This window comes from Pogonomyrmex barbatus, unplaced genomic scaffold (assembly GCF_055798465.1).
Source record: "Pogonomyrmex barbatus isolate J1 unplaced genomic scaffold, ASM5579846v1 scaffold17, whole genome shotgun sequence".
NCBI lineage: Eukaryota > Metazoa > Arthropoda > Insecta > Hymenoptera > Formicidae > Pogonomyrmex > Pogonomyrmex barbatus.
Genome location: NW_028297113.1, coordinates 2,975,457 through 2,988,196, shown reverse-complemented (window position 1 = coordinate 2,988,196; position 12,740 = coordinate 2,975,457). Strand labels below are relative to the sequence as shown.

The 12,740-nt window shown below is 38.7% G+C and overlaps 1 protein-coding gene across 4 annotated transcripts in view; it reads left to right on the top strand.

Moving 5' to 3' along the window:
* LOC105429363 (pseudouridylate synthase RPUSD2) overlaps positions 1-12,740 on the top strand; it is a 158,351-nt gene that overhangs the window by 51,005 nt on the left and 94,606 nt on the right. The window lies entirely within an intron of this gene.

Below are 12,740 nucleotides of genomic sequence, written 5' to 3'. Positions count from 1 at the left end.
TGAGTTTTTTCGCAACGTACCGACGATTGTAATTTGCTCGTCGGCTATTGCGTGTTGGCAATATTGCGCTTAATATCCATCACTGCGCAAAAAAATGAACAGGTATTATTATCTTCACAATAGTGTGATTAACCGATCGAAGTTATGTAAGCATTCCACTAGCTCCTACGTAGGATAGATCATAAAGCGTGTACATCAGAAGCAAGCCACTTTTTTTTTGCTCCCGGGAGGAAGTTTGAAATCGAGTTTTCTCTGAGCGAAGTTTTAATTTGAAGTTGTTTTCATAACTTCTATATTTTCAGCGCTGGACATCTTGGTTATTAATAAGTCTTAGATTAAAGTTTTCTCAAGATAGATATTAAATGTTAGAATGTTCACATTAAACGTCCGGTCATAAAGCCGGAAGGGAAACTCACGAGAGCTCTTTTAATTCCCGAGCTCGGGCAACTCTCAGTTAATCAAGCCCTCAATTAAATCCTCTCCGAGATCGATTCGGGATGTAAATAACTCCCGAAGAATTATCCCGTTAGACAATCGCGCGTCTCTCATCGCTAATTTCGACGGGTCTTTAAGTGGGAACGAGCGTTAAAATCCCCCTGTGCTATATAAATGTTTTCGCGTTTGCGCGACGGATTCTGCCATTTAATGTTCTCCATTCGCGTTAAACGACGAGTCCGCAGCGCGGCGTGACGGCGCATATTCGCGCCATTAATTCGCAATCTATTTATTTACCGCGATCGCGCGCTCGTAAACGTGGCGTTTGATCTTCGGCTCATGTGCATGACAATACTACCCGATCGCACGTTCTCTCTCTCTGTCTTTCTCACTCACTCACTCACTCACTCTTTCTCTCTCTTCGATGCGTTCGCGATAAATGCGCTTCTCCGCGCGGATCGCCGCGCCGACCGCCGCCGCGCCGCGAGGCTGCGGTTATTCCGGGCGCTCAATTATCTCCGCACAATGAGCCGATCGCAAGCGGAACATCACAGTCGTGACACAGTTCTGCCGCGCTTCGCGAACTCGCTTCGACTAAATTTAATTCGGGATCTTATGGGATTTGGTTCTCGATCAAGATTACTAGCGTTATTTAATAATCTTTTCCATAGAGCGAGATGTACGAATACTAATGTTGAAGCTGAAATTTCTTAATCGAAGAGTGCTCTAATATCGGCGAATTCTTGATTAAATTTAAATTTTATTAAATTTATCTGAGAAGCTAAGTACTCAGCTGGTACGAATTAGCGTAAAAGAATCGAGCGAGGTGGAAGAGCAATTTTTGTTATATCAGATAATATTGGAGAGTAATACGCACCCGTTACATTTTTCACGACGCCATGAAATGAGGGACGGGGGGGCGAGCGTAAAAGGATAGGAAAATGGACAGAGAGCGAGGAAGTAATGGTCGGGCGAGAGAAAGATTATGAGAGAGAGGGGATAGAGAGCGAAGCCTTACGTAATATATAGACCTCCGCGTCGTTGACGGATGACAGGAGCGTCTTCTTCGCTGCCAGAACAACCGAGGTTAGACATCCGTGTATGTGTATGCGTGTGCGTGTGCGTGCGCGTGTATTTATATAGCGAGAAGAGAGTATGACGGCCTCGTTCGGTTCGAAGCGGCTAGCTGCGGTGTCGGAATTAGAGACGGCGGCGACATCGTAATATCGATATTCTCGCGTAGAGTTGTCGATGATTGATTGACCGGAAAGTGATTGATCTTCGTCGTCTCCATTCTCCTTTCTCTCTCGCGGGCGAGGAATCGAAACCTCGAGGGGTCGATCCCTCGACGCCGGCCGTCCCCAACGCCGCCGAGAGATCATCTCGCAATCGCGCGAGGAAAAAACGACGAATTATCGATGGCTGTATAAATACCGATGTGTTTCCCGAGGTGTTATTAACGCCGATATTTACCCGTTGTCGGAGAGCCGGGGTTACTTTCGCGCGTACACCTCCGGGGGGGGGGGGGGGGGGAGGTATCTCCTCGTTCTCTCGTGAGAGCGAGTGGATTTTCTGGAATGGAGATAGATCGTGTGCGCAGATCGAGCGGCGCGTGAGGACCGGTGAAAGTGCTCGATGTGTCGTAATAACACGAGCCGCCGTAATATCTACCTGCTGCTGCTGCTGTTGCTGCTGTCGCTGCTGTAACACGTACACATGTGCGACGAGCGCCAGATTGCACATTCGAATCCTTGCACGATGTCGCTAACGATGTCATTTTTATCGGCGCCGTGCCGAGATTGTGACGGCTTACCTTCTTGTAGTATCAATCACTCTTATCACGCGTCCCCGCGTGATTGATACGCCGGGGAAAATCATAACACGAGGGACGGGACGGGACGGGACGGGACGACATGCGGATAAAGCGACAGGTGTCGATCCCGAAAACAGGGGAAAAAGTAATAAAAGATTACGCGTGGCTCTTTCTCTCCCTTTGACACGCGAGAGAAGATCCGGCATTAAGCCACCGATCGATCGACGTGGAGTTTCTCTCGGTCTCTCTTTTTTAGCTTTTCAGAATTGCTCCCGTTCGATTGTAACGCGGGGAGGAAGGTATTGTCCACATGGCACGTGTTCGCTCGGTGGCCAGACACACGAATACCATGAACCCGCGCGTATATTTCGGTCCTCGAATTCGGTCTCTCTCGATGGCAGCACACACGATGGCCGGAGCGATCTTTCGTTTGCTTCCGCCATTTCATCGAGAGAACAAGAGAGCCAAGGCACTCTCGCGTTTAGCGGTGAAGTACGGAAGACCCGAAAAGAGGGCCCATTAAATCGAAGTTCGTAGAACTCTCGCTTCTGTTTCGCAATCTGTCTATTGGTCGATGATACGAGAACTCTTGCGGTGACGCGTCTCGAGAACTTAAAGATAACAGTATTTATTGTTGTCTTAGCCATCCGTCGTCCATTGATTAACCGTCTATTTATCATTAGAGCGATTAGATATAGATATTACTTGTTTAAATCGAATTTTATAAAGGATGTAATGAAATTTCCATCTTGCCGTGAAATCGAATTCATTGGTTTTTTTTTCCATTTATCTAATTCAAAATATATCCATTAACATGTGATTTTGACATCTATATTCTGAAATGTCTATTTATAAAGTGATTTCCAATTTTCGCAATATCTCCGTCAATAGCTCCGTCAAAAGTGGAAGATTAAAATAAATGCCGACGGATTAGGGACGCGAAAATCGGGGGGAAGATTTCAAAACTGTCGCGGCCTCCTTTTCTTTATGCCGTAATTACGTAATGGTACTTCGAAGGAAGGACATACATTCGCAACGATGGACGTAAAAGAGGCGCAGAGAATATACCTTTGCGTCTTTATATTGCCAGCGTGGTTTTCTTTCGCGCAACCTTTCGGTCGTATAAAACCATTGGCACAGGCAGGCCCGGAAAGGGGTAGCGGCTATTAGTATAGCGTAGCATATTATACCAAGTATAGTTTTAAGTTTCTCACAATTTTAACACGTATACGGGGTAAAATAGATATTAATGGAGGATGTACGAGGCGGGATATCTATACGCCGGGAAGTAAGCAAAAGCTCTTTATGGTGAATAGATAAAAGCCGAAGCGTAAACTTGTAGTTCGCCTTAAGGGGCGCATGAATCTGCGAGGTCGACCCTGACTTATTCTGTATGCTAACGTACACAGATATACGTGCACTTCTGCAACACGCCGCCATTAACCAAATGAAATTTCAGATATATTATACGTGTATACTCTATATGCCACGGTATATCGGCCGACTCTCCCTCCCTCTCTCTCTCTCTCTCTCTCTCTTTCCCCCTCTCTTTCTCGTTGGTGCGGTCTCGCTATCGAGGAATATTATGTAGTACATGCGCGATACATTAAGTGCATCATAACATCATGGTATATGGATGAGCCAATAATTGAAATACCGACGGATGTGTTCTAAGCAAGAGAACGTTTATAATTACGTGCTGCGTAGAACGGGGAAGCACGTTCAAGTCCAAGAAAACTTCGGAAAGTCACGGAATATTTAGAGGCAGAAAAAGCGTTTATTGCGTTACACAAAACACCGAATAATTTCATCGTTGGATTACCGTTATGAATTATTATATGGAGATATAATACAATTATGTTGCGCGATACGCGTGCATTAATTGCATCGCGTCGTCCGTCGTGACGCCCCGGGATATCGTTTTATTTATTCATTTTCATTCCTCCGCTTCCCATTGATGATCTTTCCTCTCATTGCAGAGTATTTTCACAAGCCCTGCAAAGCTCTGCAACGGTGAAACTCATTTTCCGTTGCAAGACGCGTGATTTTTATTTGCTTAAAAGACAACAACTTTATTTGCACGAATTTTATAATAAGAATTATATTACGGTACTTTAGATTTATATGTAACGAATGACAGTGTTGTTACAAAATTTAGATGAAGTTTAGAACTACCAACTACTTCTCTTTATGAGCGATGTTATATTGGACTCCGAGTCGTTTAAGTTTAGAATTTTTTGGTTGAAGGTACGAGTGCTTTATCGAAAAAGCTCTAGACTAGGTATCACTTAGGAGTAAAGAGAAAATTCCCAACGTTAGTATTACGTTAGTATGTGCTCGAATATTACACCGTACACATGCGCGTGTGTTCACGATATATGCACACGGTATGCAGCCACGTCGCTCAAAACGTCGCGTCTTACTGGCAGTTTTGAACGATGACAAGAAGCTCTCTTGTCGTACGTTCCTCCCCTCGTCGCTTCGAATTGTTTATCAGCTTGTTTCCTGCCAGCTTTTAAAGCACGCGCTTGCTTATTTTCTACGCGGCACGCGCAAAGGGCGATGGTGACATGGCATTTCGTGAAATTCGCAAGGATCGGCGCCGACGTACGTGCTTTTCTCACCTCTCGCGAGACACGGCGGAGCTGAGCTTTGACGAAATATATATGACGTCGTGTCTGAGTGCCGCGTATGCCTCGTCTCACGTTGATCTCCCTCTGTTTGGCGACTCCACCTTTTATCAATACCTCGCCCGCGCGCCTGCCCGCGTAATGCTCGCGATATATAAATCAGAAAAATAATTGTAGCGTATTCGGCAAAAAGTCGATGCGAGGAGTTGACACGTCACACGAGCAGAACGTCGCACCGGCGACTAAAATTCCGGCGGGACTTGAAAACGCGGCGGTAGGGGACTATCGATTTTTCCGCTCCCTCGCATTAAGCATTTATAAAGCAGCAGTAATACAAAGTTTTCTTAATATCCGCGTGTCACACGGAATCCTTTATCAACGACGCGTATCGGCCGCTTTCGGAATATTAGGTGGTATTATCTCCTCGAGGAGAGAGAGAGAGAGAGAGAGAGAGAGAGACAGACAGAGAGGGGGGGGGTGTCGTCAATGTGATTTGAGAGAATCAGTGACAAAAATATTGCGCGCTTATCGGAGAATCGAAGAAACGTTCGTTATCAGCGACTATACGAGGTCATCAATTCTGAGTAAACGCTTTGAGAAAAAGAAGACTTGCGACGTCTCTACGTTAAAGGAATCCGCCGTTACGAGGAAAATAAAAAATGTTGAATTTATTGTTGCCCTTTTTTTAAGATACTGATTCATCATTTTGATTTCTCGATTTGATTTCTCGTTGGCATGTGACTTTATCGTGAGCAAGTGTCATATTTTATAGTACATTTTTTAATTAATTTTTATTCACGGCAACTCTGAGAATGCACAACACAGTAATTAATGTGCATTCAAAATATTCAAAAATTTTTAATATATCTATCTTTAATATATTTAAAATATTTAATTTATTAATGATTGATGAGTTCGGACAGTAACATTCTTTTTTGTAAACACTTTTGATTTCTGAATGAGGCATTTGATCGATCTTTTTCCTTAATCTTCACTTTAATCTAACATTGAAGCATGTTAATAATAATTCGTTATGTCATACACTGAAGAAGACCATATTTAGGGTCGAAACGTTTGTTTATTAATTTGTCAGATGGTTTATTAGCGTCATTTGTTTATGTATATATATATTTTGACAATTTAAATACATTATAAGCATCTTTCATTTAGCTCGGCTTGTCCAATTACTTATTCAATGATTGAAACATGTATTAAAAAACTTTGTAACACATAATAAAACTTCCATCTTTACAAAAATTTGAGCACACACGAAATGATATACCATTAAATATATTAAATATAAGTTATGGCTTTGGTGAAATAAATCATGAGCAAGTATAAGAAAATGCCAATCAAAGCCAACACAGGGTCTTCGTGTGTAAAAATAACGTATTACATAAAAAGTGAATTTACAGATTTCGATCCTCTGTTTAGGATCATCCTCAGTGTAAGTACAATATAAAAATCACGATAGGAAACGCTGTTACGTACATCCATTCTGCATCGCTGCGTCATTATGAATTAAATGGATAAAACATTGACGTTGCAAAGTAATAACCAAGTAATAACCAGACAGTTTAGATAAGAGAAATTCGTCATAGTATATAAAAGTCGACTGAAAATAATTTAAATATAGAGAATAACAATAAATAAATATAAATAAATAACAATATAAGATTAATAAGAATGCCACCTAATTACTAGAAAAATTAAAGTAAATGTGGTGCAGAATGAACTGTATAAGTTGATTAATAAAATTTTAAAATTATAACAAGATGATATCTTGTAGACGTAACAGCAAAAGAAATGGCATAGACAGTACGTAGTATAATGAACCTCTGATGACAAGCAAATACGTAATAGAATTAGAGACAGAAACTTCAAGAATTCGTAAATAATGATCTACAAGGGAAATATTCTCATTTAATGTTTATTTAACAGCAACAATTTTCATAATTTTCAACAACTCTTAATCTTCCATGATGAACGTTTGTTCTGTAATATATCCTTCGCCTGCAATTATATTTTTACTCCCTTTGTCTGCCATCTAGAAGTCTGTTTTTTATAGCTGAACTAGTGTAAACTTGTACGTACTTAAAATGAAATAGATATTTGAAAATTTGATGAAAACGAGAAAGAAAATTTTGCGATCTGGCGCAGCAATAAAAAAAACAGATCTTAAGTTATCTGCCCAGTACAAGTTTTTTTTTACTATTCTAAGCTTTCAAAAAGTTCTGGAAAAATTCATACCTAGGTAAAGCTAGCATCCCCCCCCCCAAAAAAAATAAAAAAAACACATATGCACAAATTAAGTTTTATGTGCTAATTATGTGCTCTAGTCCCGATTTTCGTGCTTGCGCAGTTTAGCAAGAAATGACGATTGAAAATGGGGGTGCTGACTTAACGAAAGTTAGCACCCCCCCCCCTCATTGAAATTACATGAAAAAATAAAAAAATAGTAGCTCAGAATTATGTGCTATTTGTGTACTTTCAAAAGCTATCACAAAAATTAGCTCATGTCTAATAATTCACAAGATACAGGCCAAAAAAGATAAATATACATGTCGATCGTACAAGAGTAAAATACTTTGGGATTATAGGTCGGTGCGAGTGAGAAGGTATAATGTTCGTAAGACTCGATTATTTGTGGTCTCTTTATTTCTCGATTTATAATAATACGTCCGTTTGCGTCGGTGTCCGTCGGTCGAATCCCCTTTTCCGTTATCAGCTCTCTTTTCTCTCTGCTCTTCTCCTTCGAAACCCTTTTTCATGTATCCGAATCGTTCGAGATTATTCTAAATAACAAATATCTCACAAACAAATATCGTGTCGAGGGAGAACCTGTTTATTATTACTTCTGTTTACTTTCGTTTTTTTATTTTTATAGTCGTTAAACGTTTGACATGTTTTTCAACGCCTCGAAATTCTGTATTATAATCGCCTGACAATACGGTCGCGAAATATAATTATATTTGTTCCGGGCCGAATTACAAGAAATTATTACAAAATAAGAGTTTATTTTCGAGCTGATCGGATATCAATTCATCCAATGCCCTTCGCATTTGCGTATATTTAGCATATGATGCTTTTTAATTATTCGGCAAATATTATCGAATGAAGAGCATGTGACCGTGAAAATTGTGACCGATATAATCGCCACAGTACCAGTTAAAATACAGATAATGAATCGGTTCTAGACTTAAAATATTCTTCCATTTATGTGCTTTTAAAATATGCAAGACCCAATTTTTTGTACTCAATCTCTATGACTAACAAACCTTCCTGAAGCACGGCACATAAGAGTAAAAAACTTTTTTACTCAAATATTAAAATTTTTATTTAATAAAAATCCCTTTATTTCAGAGAAATTTGACAGTAAAATTTCGCTTGTGCTAAAAAGACCCAGATACAATTAATAGTTCAATTTAATTAATGTGATTAAGGTTACTAAAATCTTTTTTTTTTTTTTCTGATTAAAATTAAGGTTTTCTTTCATAATTCGTTGCCAATACTAAAAATCTATAATATATATATATATATAAAACATAGGATATGTAATTTCAATATTGATAGTAAATTTGAGAAACAGATTAAGTTTATTATTATAATTAAAAATTGATAACGCCTTAAAGTAAATGGCGAACGCTTTGTAATGTTTTAATATGGTAAATATTTCCCTAATAATATTCCTGATAATATAATAACACCCGATTTTCTTGTAAATTGTAATCGATCTTTCGAAACTTTCCCTTGCATTTTCGCGATTATTTCTTCTTTGTTCTACAGTGTGGTTTGCTTATTAAATTTATTAAACTATGCCATGTATCAGTGGTTATCTGCCTTTTTTTAAATTCACGTAGCGTGATAACAGTACAGGCGAGAACTGTACAGCGTATGATCGATATCGTTGAATTTATTGCAAAAACTAAATTATTTTTAAACTATGTAACTTTGACAAGAAGAAAATTGTAGTGTGAAATTCTAAATTCAATTGTAGCCTGATAATTTCTGTCAGAAATAATTACATATGTATTTCACAGATCTCTCTTATTTATAAAACTGGCTTTATCGATACACAGAATTATATTAATTATATTATTAATTATATTAATGCATTGTTATTTTTTATAAAATCAAGCACTAGATTCAATTATCGGAGAAGTTTTAAAGAACTTATTTAAGAAAACAAAAAAAAAAGAATGAAGTAAAATTTGCAGGAGAACCAACTTGATGTTGTTTAAAATTCCACTTCTTGAAAATTTCATATGCACTGTATTAACATAGGCAGCTTTCAATATATTAGAAGAAAACGAGTTCGTGGAAAACAAATGCTTAAACTCGCATTAGGGATTGCATAAGCATACAGCTCTCCGCTGTATAAATGAAATCGTTAATGTAATGGCGGTTTTTCGATTATGGGGCTGACAGTTATATCGCTAATGAGAACCATTTGTACATTTTTCCGCATTAATAATCTCGAGCCGGTAACTCGGGCCAATTGCTGTCATGCGACCACATCGGTTCGTGTTGGGATCTTGTACCTATTCGTCACGTGTCCGCAAAAATATGACCGCGCTCGCGGAAGTCGCCCGTTTCTTTCACCCGACCCCGTCGTGTGACGTCGAAGATCCCTCGGCGCGATCGAAAGTCGAAAATCTTCCGTCCTTACGTAATCGCATACGATACGATACGATACGACGTTTTCACGTAACGACTGACGCATTTCCACGCAACCGGGACAATTATTGTATCTTCGCTTCCGCTATATTTAGCGTTGTAATTAGCGCGAGACGGAGTCGTCCTCCTCTCGAAAGTAAACGACTCGTGGCGCGGGGCACAAAACCTTTCCACGATAATTGAACGATCACGGCCCATTTAACGTCCGCGTCTCCGAGACGGTATGTGAGCGTCGCGCGACGCGAAATTTACGCAACGGGGCACAGCACGACAAATATTTTGGCACAAGCTGGTAGCCGCCATTTCGCAATCGCAGAATTCGCCTGTCGTCGTCGTAGTTGTCGTCGTCGTCGTCTACGAAACGACCATGCCGCGCGCACCCCGTGCCCTCAGTCCGGTCGAATGGCGGGGCGGGCCCCCTCCCCCTCGGAAAGCGGTCCCGAATAATTAGTCGCGGGTCAAGGCTCGCGCGGTGCTATGGGCAACAAAACAGCGCCCGGCTGTAACAAAACGAAAATAGGAGGAGAGCCCCCGGCGCGGCGACCTCGAGCTGTCCGTCCGTCCGTCCGTCCGTCCGTCCGTCCGTCCGTCCGTTCGGCGCTCGAGGAGACGAATTCGATTTCTCTCGTTAGACCATGCTAGACCGCATACCGTGGCCTATTTAAATTCTTTAATTGATAGACGCCATGTGAATAGATCGCGTGCCTCAGACGTGCCCTCATGGCCCGCGCCATGCACCGAACGACGACGTCGACGACGTCGAGGGAAGGACAGCGGGGGAGGACGCGGGATGAATATCGGTCATGTCGACGCGCGTCGCGCGTTGTGTTTGGATTACCGCGCTTGCAAAAATCGATTTCCTCGGCCGCGTGTCGCAGGTGGGCTATGTTTATCGGCGCAATAATGCAGCCGGCATATTGGCTCGCGTGAGAACTATTAATCGCAATCGAATTAATTCTCGAATATTGCCTCTGTCTCCTGCCTTTCTTTTTATGCGTAATCAGGAGATACTAATAGCGTAGCGCCGTTAAATGTGCGCCGTGTGTTTCATGAGAACGAGACTAATAGTATAATATCTTTGTACGTGTCGGCCAGTTGCGAGTGTCCAAGATTATATCAAATCTCAGAAATGGCTGGGATGATTTCCAATTCTTGATATATTTAATTATTCATTTGGATTGAATTTTATAAACAAAAATTTCTTTATTTCTAATAAGACAAACTAAGGGACAGCCAAGCTAGATCTTCGTGCCAAGTATTATTTATTATAGTGTAAATCAGACGTTTCGATCTATATCAGGTCATCTTCAGTGATATGTTAACGGCCAATGATTCCGTAAAGAATAAACGAACCCGTCATTTGATTACATTGTCCAAATCAAAATATAAAATATGCTATGCTGACCAATGGACTCAGCGCTCACTTCTTTATTCCTTTTTCTAATTTTCCCCTTTGGTAAAAATCTAGATTTTCGGATTTAATACTGGTTTAAAACCTCATTTGTGTTTTTGTTATAATCTACATATCTTTAATCCAGTTGACGATTTTGTGGAATAAAAATGTATCATTCGCTCTCTATTCAGTATATTGAATTTTTATTTTATTGAATGAACATATTAATTACGTTTCACTTAAAACATTTAATTTAAAGAAATAGATAAAAAAGCTATAATATGCATCCTAATTTATTTAGAACATTTCTTTTTCCTGCGTTTTCGGAATAAATTCTTTCATAATTTCAAAATTTGCAAATTAAAACTTATTGCAGATAAGAAAAAATATATTTCCCGTGTGATCTCTTCTTCAGTCGTCGTCTTTTTTTATTATCTTTCTGGGAGGATATCCTCCTAATTTTGAGTTGTCAGGAGAAGAAAACACTTCACACAGTAATTAATGATTTACCATTTATTATAATCTTGATTATAAGGAACTATCGTTTTCCTCCGATTTTTCTCGCCGCGCTATTGGTACTCGATTCTCCGTTTTCTCGAGTTCAGTCGCGGATGGGACTCGGCGAAGACTGACTGTCGAAAGCTCGCGAATTTCATAGGCTTACATCCCACTTGCGAAAGGTATGCGAATAATTATTATATATAAGAACATCGGATGATATCTTGCGAGCCAATCGCGACATGACAATCAGGCAAATCAATCGTTACTCTCCCTCGGAATTTTCCTATACTTTCGATCATAATACGAAATTTCGCGAAGAATCGAATACGTTAATAATGAAAATCTACCTATGCCTACATCTTTTTTTTTTTAACCCCACAATCTGTCTCTGAAAGGCTGGATAATGATTTTTTTTTATTATTTAAAACTCTTAATTTTTTAGTTAATATTTTTATAAATTAATTTTATACGGGATCAGAATGGAACTTGAGATCTGATTATAAGATCCTCCGCTCCTATACAGAGCCACACATCAACCCAAAAATTCTTTCATAATTTTAAAATTTTTATATTAAGTGTTAAGAAGAAATGAAAATAAGGAGAAAAAAAGGAGAAAAAAAATAAAACTTCTGAAACAATAAAATTATCCCTCGTCGTTTTTCTTTATATATTTTAATAGAATGAAATTCTTGATAAGTTAATTCTCGCCATCATTGAAATATGCATAATAAAATACAAGGGATGAGAGAACAATTATATAATTTATTCTATAGAGAATCAATTGATCACTGAGATTAAATTATTAAATAATCTGAATGAAATAATAATGAAATATTAATGAAATAATAATAGGTCATGGTCTTACTTATTGATAATATATTATATTAATATTAATATTATTATATTTTATATAATAATAAATAATTATAAAGTTACTATTATATATTATTATTATTGCACGTTAATATTAATATAATATATTAAAGATAAAAAATACATAATAAAAGTATTATTACATTTAAAAAAAATTATCTTTGCCTTTCCTTTGCTTTTTAAAAATATTACATGTTAATAAATTATACATTCGTTCAATACTTTCTCTTACTACAGGATTCCATAATTTTGAAAACTTTTTCATATCATATAAAAAATTTTCATAGTCCACCATGACCTTACGATGCGCTCGTCGGTTTTTCATGTTTAGTAAATTTTTTATATCATGGTCAATTAATTGTAATTGATAATTCTTTTTTCATCAGGTTTCATTTTTAAACTTAAGCCATCTTATCTT